This window comes from Mesoplodon mirus, assembly GCF_964341445.2.
Source record: "Mesoplodon mirus genome assembly, chromosome: 3".
NCBI classification, from domain to species: Eukaryota; Metazoa; Chordata; class Mammalia; order Artiodactyla; family Ziphiidae; genus Mesoplodon; species Mesoplodon mirus.
Window position 1 is genome coordinate 115533743 of NC_138978.1, and position 8505 is coordinate 115542247.

General features: G+C 39.5%; 1 pseudogene across 1 annotated transcript; it reads right to left on the reverse strand.

Annotated features, from left to right (window-relative positions):
* LOC309801121 (serine/threonine-protein phosphatase PP1-gamma catalytic subunit-like) lies at positions 1–1590 on the reverse strand (annotated as a pseudogene). Its single transcript has one exon. The product of its transcript is annotated as a serine/threonine-protein phosphatase PP1-gamma catalytic subunit-like (transcript).
* Between the last annotated feature and the right edge of the window lie 6915 nt (positions 1591–8505).

The window sequence follows — 8505 nt, forward strand, 5'->3', positions numbered from 1 at the left end:
ACACTCACCCCTTAGACAGGATAAACTGTCCTGGGGTGTACAGCTTTAACACCTTCATTAAAGTTGTTTGCAAAAGGAACAGAGAACTAAACAAAACAAAACATTTTTCCTTGGGAGTGGAGAGTCATTTGCTATTATAACCAGCAAATACCATTTATTAAGTCAAAAATGGAAGGGGGCGGGACCACAAACACTATTTGAGCAAGCTGACCAACACACATTACAGTTTTAAAAATGAAGGTTAGGGCTTCCCTGGTGGCGCAGTGGTTGGCGGTCCGCCTGCTGATGCAGGGGACACGGGTTCGTGCCCCGGTTTGGGAGGATCCCACATGCCGCGGAGCGGCTGGGCCCATGAGCCATGGCCGCTGGGCCTGCGCGTCTGGAGCCTGTGCTCCGCAGCGGGAGAGGCCACAACAGTGAGAGGCCCGCGTACCACAAAAAAAAAAAAAAAAAAAGAAGGTTATATACTATATGTTATAAGTCCCAACAAAGAGTGTCAAAATGACATCTACTTCTTTGCTTGCTTTGTGATCATACCTCTTGGAGGTGTTACGGGTCTTGTGGCATCCGGCTTCTTTTTCTCTGCAGGCTTTAAAATCTGAAAAGAACACATTAGTGTTTCAACCACACTCATCATGGCACCCGCATCGTCAAACTCTCCACAATAACTGGGTGCAGAAAACAGAGTGACCAACTGCCTCTTTACAAAAAATTCATATCCACCTTCAACCACCAAATGGGCTCTACATGTAAGATCTAAATCACGCTTATGGAGAAATTTTGCAACCACTTCTGCACCAAATGTGAAGAACACTCCTCTGTCATTTTCACCCCAGCCTAAGACACCTTTATCGGCATCAGACCACAAAAGATCACAAGGAAGACCTTGATCTGGTACCTCAGTTGGTCGAATAATTCTCTGAATCTGCTCCATAGATTGAAGATCTGGTGATAAACCTCCATGACAGCAGAATATTTTCTCATGCACCAAGGCTGCTATCCATAAACAGTTAAAGCAGTCTGTGAAAGTTTTCCATAGTTTAATATTATATCTTCTTTTACATTCATCATAAAATCCATAAATTCTATTGATGCTGGCACATTCATGGTTTCCTCTAAGAAGAAAAAATTCTCGGAATATTTGATTTTGTAAGCCAGTAAGAGGCAGATAGTCTCCAATGAGACTTTCCCCTGTCCACATAGTCCCCAGGAAACAGGTAATTGCTTTCTGGCGGGAAACCACCATACTCAAAAAGGTGAAGCAACTCATAGTATTGCCCATGGATATCACCACATATTCTGAGTGGTGCTTCAAGTTCTAGTAGGATAGGCTGACTGAGAAAGACCTCTCCAGACTTTAAGCACAGTCCTCTGACTTCATTCTCCTGTAGCTACATATTCTTACCAGGCTTGGACCCTCTCACTTTCAGCAGCCTTTGGATGATGCTGTCGATGTTGAGTATATCTGTATCCGCCATCGCCTTCCCACCGCTGACCCTGCAGCAGCAGCGCAGCCGCTGCCTCGCGCCCGGGATTCACACCTCCTTTCCCACGCCACAAGCACAGAGATGGTGGTGGCAGCGGTGGCAGAAGCCACGGCTGGATCCGCCGCCTGCGCAATCGCCCCACTCCCTGCTTCATCCTTATTTCCCCAGAGGAACCACGAGAGCGAAGCCAGCTAGGATTTTGATAGGGATTGTTTTGAACCTATAGATCAATTTGGCAGAGTATTGACATTTTAATATTATCTTTTTTTTTTTTTTTTTTTGCGGTACGCGGGCCTCTCACTGTTGTGGCCTCTCCCGTTGCGGAGCACAGGCTCCGGATGCGCAGGCTCAGCGGCCATGGCTCACGGGCCCAGCCGCTCCGCGGCATATGGGATCCTCCCGGACCGGGGCACGAACCCGTATCCCCTGCATCGGCAGGCGGACTCTCAACCACTGCGCCACCAGGGAGGCCCGACATTTTAATATTATCTTGTAGTCCATGAACATGCAATGTCTTTCCATTTTTTTAGGTCTTATGAATTTCTTTCCAACAGTGTTTTGTAGTTTTCAGAGTATAAGTTTTGCGCTTCTTTTTTTTCTTTTTTTTTATTGAGGTATAATTGACATACAACATTACATTAGTTTCAGGTGTACAAAGTAATGATTCAACATCTGTATGGATTGCAAAATTATTACCACAATAAATCTAGTTAACATCCATCACCACACACAGTTTCAGAATTTTTTTTCTAGTGATGAAAACTTTTAAGATCTACTTCCTTAGCAACTTCCAAATATGCAATACAGTATTATTAACTATAGTTGTCATCCTGTACATTACATCCCCATGAGGCAGGAGATAGATGGGCTCCAGATTAGACATTTACAACTGGCCGCCTATTTACATTTCTTGGGGCGAGAAAAAGACAAGCTTCAGGTTGGACACTCACAACTAGCCTCCTGTTTGCATTTCCTGAGACAGGAGGTAGGTGGGCTCCAGGTTAGGCATTTACAATCAGCCTCCTGTTTGCCCTCCAAAATGGAAGTAACAACAGAAACAGGGTAAATAGCCAGGCTTTGTCTCTTGTGGACACCTTAAGATAACAGTCATGGCACTAACAAAGAGGGGCAAAACCTCGCTTGAGTAAAGGATCAAAAGTCTCAGCTTCCCCCCTCTCGTTGGGGCAAGGGAGACATTATACATGTGCAGAAAGGCTCCTTGGGGGGTCAAAAGTCCGGGGACAACGCCAGGCCATAATGAGTCTTGCTTCTCCCAGATGCCTTTTCATCGAGATCCATCTAGGCTGAGAGGTATGTGTGCACCTAGGGCGAGGGTCCTGAAACAAATAAGCCAGGGGAGACAAAAACAAGATGATTGGCCAGAAGGAAGACAAAGACCCCGAAGAACTGCCCTATATAAATGACATAATAGCCTCTTTACTGCGCTCCTCCTCATTAGGGAGGATGCCCACACCCTTTCTCTCCGGGTGTGTATCTCTGCCTTGCTTCTATCTTAACTAAACAAACTGTTTCTCTGTGTTCTCTCCCACTTGTTGTTGTGCTATGTCTCTAATAATAAACTTTGCACCTGTTTTTACAGTTTTTTTACCTCCGTGAGAAATGCATTTTTCACTGGGGGCAAGAGCCAGAGAAAAATAGCTTCTAGCCTCTAGCCCTTGCTGGTCTGGTGGCTAGGATTCCCCGTTTTCATCCAGGCTACCCAGGTTCAATTCCTGGGCAGGGAATTAAGTTCTCACTTTGCGCCACCACTCACTGCTGCCTCTCTGAGATCACCCATGACTTATTTATTTTATAACTGAAGTTTGTTGCACTTCTTCAAATTTGTTCCTAAGTATTTTATTCCTTTTGATGCTATAGTAAATGGAATTGCCTTAATTTCATTTTCAGTTTGTTCTGCTACTGTATAGAGATCAAATTGATTTTTGTATAGTGATCTTGTACCCTGCAACTTTGCTGAGCTCATTTATTAGTTCTAATAATTTTTCAGTTAATTCCTTAGAATTTTCTGTTATCTACAAAAGCACAGCATCTTTGCTCTGTTAAATCCACATGTAGAGTCTCAGGTGTAAACAAAAAGAACAAAGAGTGTCGCTCATTATCCCATTACACAAAGGGTTAAATGGTAACCCAGTGCAGTGGCTTTCCCACCAACAGTGCTCCCTGAGGGGAATCCAGGATGGGAAAAATAGGATGAAACATTCTGTGCTTAACAGAGAGTTAAGATGCATACCTAAGGAAGAACTTCAATGTCCCCAGATTCTTTCATCTTCCATGTATAGAAAAGCACTAAAATAATTAACTTGAGAAATCTGTTCTTTGTGATTTGCAGTAATCTTTTACCAAGATGTATGCTTGACTACATGTATTTTCCAGCCAAAAAAAATCATATACATATTGGCTCCTCCCCCTAGCTCTTTGGAGCAGTCCCCTCAGAGCTACTGAGAGGCTATTTCCCAGGCTATAGTCCTCAGTAAGTTCCCTGAATAAAACTTAACTCACAACTTTTACCTTGTGTGTTTTTCTTTATGTCGACACAGGAAAGCAGACCTTAGGCTATAAATGTCCAGAGGTGAAGAATTAGATTCCTGAAGTCCGTGGACAAACTTAGTTTGTAAGTATTATGAAGGCTGTCATTGACTCATAAAGGCTTTTCAAGGGCATTAGAGCCTGAAGGTTCAGCAAAAAGGATATGTACTGTAAAAAAATAAAATTGCCCAGGAGTATTATAATACCTATGCCACTAAAAGTTAATGGGCTGGACTTTCCTGGTGGTGCAGTGCTTAAGAATCCGGCTGCAGTGCAGGGGACACGGGTTCAACCCCTGGTCCGGGAAGATCCCACGTGCTGCAGAGCAACAAAGCCCGTACACCACAACTACTGAGCCTGCGCTCTAGAGCCTAAAAGCCACAACTACTGAGCCCGTGTGCCACAACTACTGAAGTCCGTGTGCCTAGAGCCCATGCTCTGCAACAAGAGAAGCCACAGCAATGAGAAGCCCGCAGACCACTAGAGAAAGCCCACGTGCAGCAAGGAAGACCCAAAGCAGCCAAAACTAAATAAAGAAAATTAAATTTAAAAAAGTTACTGGGCTGTCACTTGTAAGTTTTCATTTACTCCTCACAACATCTATGAAGGATAATGAGAAATAGAGTATATTGTGGTAGCTAAGAGCACTAGGACCTTGGATTCAGAAAGAGCAAGCAATCGGCCAAATCCAGAGCATAAGAGAGTCTACTGGACAAAGGACTTGGCTTCTCTATAAAATCAATTACAAGGGAAAAAAAAGTATGTGTGTCTGGGGGGAGTGTAGGGTGAGGAGGTGACTGTCAAAGAATACAGTAGACTTAACAACTAAATGCGATATGTAAAACTGTTTGGATACTAATTTGAGTAAACGAACAGTAAAAAGACACCTTAAACAATTGGAGAGGCTTTTAAATGGACTAAATATTAAATGATATTGAGAAATAATTATTAATTTTGTTGGATGTGCTAATGGCATGGTGGTTATATTAAAAAATTTCTCACTCAGAGATGTATAATGAGGGATTACACATGATCCCTCATTATATGAGTAAAGTAATATCTGGCATTTGCTTTAAAATACTGAAAAAAAATGAGGAGGGATAGATGAAACAAGACTGGAAAATGTTGATAACTGTTAACACTGGATGATGGGTATGTGGCACTTCACTCTACTACTCTCTCTCACCTTTCATATATATGTTTAAAATATTCTATAACCAAGTTAAAAATAAAAATAAATAATAAAATATATAAAAGGAGAGAGAAAAACAAAAAAGACCTGGTCTGCTTCCTGGCTCAGCCTGTTACTAGCTAGGTTACCTTGGGGAAGCTATTTGATATCTGTAAAATGGCAATAATAAGGATACGTAAAGCATTTAACACAGTATGGGCTGCATAGTTAAGCTCAATAAATGTTAGCTAATGTTGTTATTATGAAAGAAATAAAAAATATGTAATAACAGATTTGATTTATGGTAATTTTACAACTTCTTTGTGTCAAAATATCAATCATTAATTACAGTATAATTTGTAACTGAGAACACTGGAAACAATATAGATGTTCATTTATTGGAGTTTAAATAAATTATATACATTTTTATAAGGGAATTTCATGCATCTATAAAAAATAATCATATTTCTAAGTCAAGACCTATCAATTCTATCACTTAGCATCATTTTGGAGATATTACATAATGCAAACAGAAAAGAAAGAAATTAGAGGTAAAAATGAGAAAGAAAAAGGTAAAATTTACCTCTGTGGATGATATGCTTACATACTCAAAAAAAAAAAAATCAAAAGAATCAACTGAGAAATGTATAAACCAAAAGAGAATTCAAGGTAAGGTAGCTGAGTACAAAAACTAATATAATAGAAACCAATAGCTTTCAAATATACATCCAATTAGAAATTATATTGGAAAAGACCCCATTTAAACTGCAAAAATAATAAAAGATAAACTCCTTAGAAAAGAGGTTAGCAAGAAATGGGCAATATCTATAAGAAGGGCACAAAAGAATACTTGACAAAATATAAAGGCACCTCTTATTCTTAGATAGGAAGGTTCAATAGTATAAAGAGGTCAATTTTCCCTAATTAAAGATATAAATTTAATGTCATCCAAATAAAAATACCAGCAGAATTTTAGACAACTTGACAAGCTAATTCAATAGATCACATGGAAAAAATAAAAAGCAAGAATCTTCAGGAAAAAATCTAAAAAAAGAGAGTAACCTGACTAGATATTAAAACATTATAAACGTGTGATACTGGCCAAGGATAGATATACATATTGATGTACCAGAATAGAAAATCTAGAAATAAACCCAAATACATACAGGAATGAAATAAATTTGTTGCCCACATATCCATACAAAAGGAAGTTCTAAGGGATGTTCTTTAGGCAGAAAGACAAAAAAAAATCAAAATAATAGAAATGTGTAAATTTGCCTAGTTGGAAGTCAGACATCTCTCAAGCTTGTCTTTGGTCCTTACAAAGCTCAACAAAAACTACTTGCAGATTATCGAATGTGGTCTCTCATGCCTACACATTTCAGTATACTGTTCTTTGTGTCTGAATGCCATTTTACATCTCCCAATCTGCCAAACCCATACCCAAGCTTCAAAAAAGTTCAAGAGTCATTCTTTCTTTATGTATTCTTTCTTTGAGAAGAAATAGAGTATGTGCGGTGTCTCCTAAATGTTGATTTTCCAATTTCTTGCATCTCCATTTTGTTCTTCATCTGTTATTTGTTCTTTACACCACTACCAGAGGAATATCGCTAAAATATAGATCTGATAGTGTCTTTCTCCTACTAAAAAAATATTTGATGCCCACTAAATGCCTGAGTGTCTATAAAATAAAATATGAACTTCTAGGGACATGAGAGGCTTTCAAGGTCTTCCAGGACTCACCTCCAACCTACATTCTGTCCTCAGCTCTACCATGTATATGTGTTTGCACCCTCTATTTAGAGCCACTGCAGCCCTTACCATTCACACACACAGCTCTCTTGGTGCCTTTGTTCACCCAGAACCTTCAGCCTGATATGCCACCCTCCCTCCCCTAACCCTACTCCTCACCCCCAACCCAAATCTCTCCAATCCCTCATCCACCCCAATCCCTAGTCTTCTCTGCTCACTGAGATTTTTCAAAGCTATTTTCAATGAAACCACATCTAAAATCGATTAAGAATGACTCATTCCTGAGCTTCCATAATTCATGTTTATTTTATTATGGTTGATATTATTAATAATATTGATATCAGTTGTTTATATGTCTGTCACTAGTCTATAACATTTACAGAAGTCAGGGCCATGTCTTACTAATTTGTTTTACCCTGGTAGCTTTAAATACACTGCTTACCACATGGTAATAAATACTGACACACAAAAATAAGTAATTTTTGCACAGCAAGAAATAAAGTAGGGCCTGACACATGGTAAGCATTCAGTAAATGTGAACTCTTTCTAGTGGTAATAACAGATGCTCAATAAACATTCTGTGAAAAATGGCAAAACCAGCTGTGCTGATTTATTATTAGCCAGCTAAGTTCTTTTAGAATTGATACTGCTTGGGAATCATTATAAAGAGTTTCAATTTCCTCTTTTGGTGACAGCAAAATTTTAGGTTCCAGAACCTCAGAAAGGGCCTTAAGATATTTTTCAAGTCCTAGGTTCATGTGTCACTTAATCTGGTCCCCATACAGATAGAATTAAATATTGAAATATTTTTATATCCATTTAATCCCTGAAACTTAGTATAATTCTTTTTTTTTACACTTTTCTGTTTTTAATACATGAAAGATTTACAAAATCATAATTAGTCTCCTTCAGCAGCTAGTGTGGCCAAGACAAATCACATCAAAAGTACTTGTCAACTTACTTCCTGTAGACTAGAGGATAAATGTCAAACGATAGATGAATGGATAAAGAAGATGTGACACATATATACAATGGACTATTACTCAGCCATAAAAAGAAACGAAATTGAGCTATTTGTAATGAGGTGGATGGACCTAGAGTCTGTCATACAGAGTGAAGTAAGTCAGAAAGAGAAAGACAAATACCATATGCTAATACATATATATGGAATTTAAGAAAAAAAATGTCATGAGGAACCTAGGGGTAAGACAGGAATAAAGACACAGACCTACTAGAGAATGGACTTGAGGATATGGGGAGGGGGAAGGGTAAGCTGGGACAAAGCGAGAGAGTGGCATGGACATATGTACACTACCAAACGTAAAATAGATAGCTAGTGGGAAGCAGCCGCATAGCACAGGGAGATCAGCTCAGTGCTTTGTGACCACCTAGAGGGGTGGGATAGGGAGGGTGGGAGGGAGGGAGATGCAAGAGGGAAGAGATACGGGAACATATGTATATGTATAACTGATTCACTTTGTTATAAAGCAGAAACTAACACACACACATTGTAAAGCAATTATACTCCAATAAAGATGTAAAAAGAAA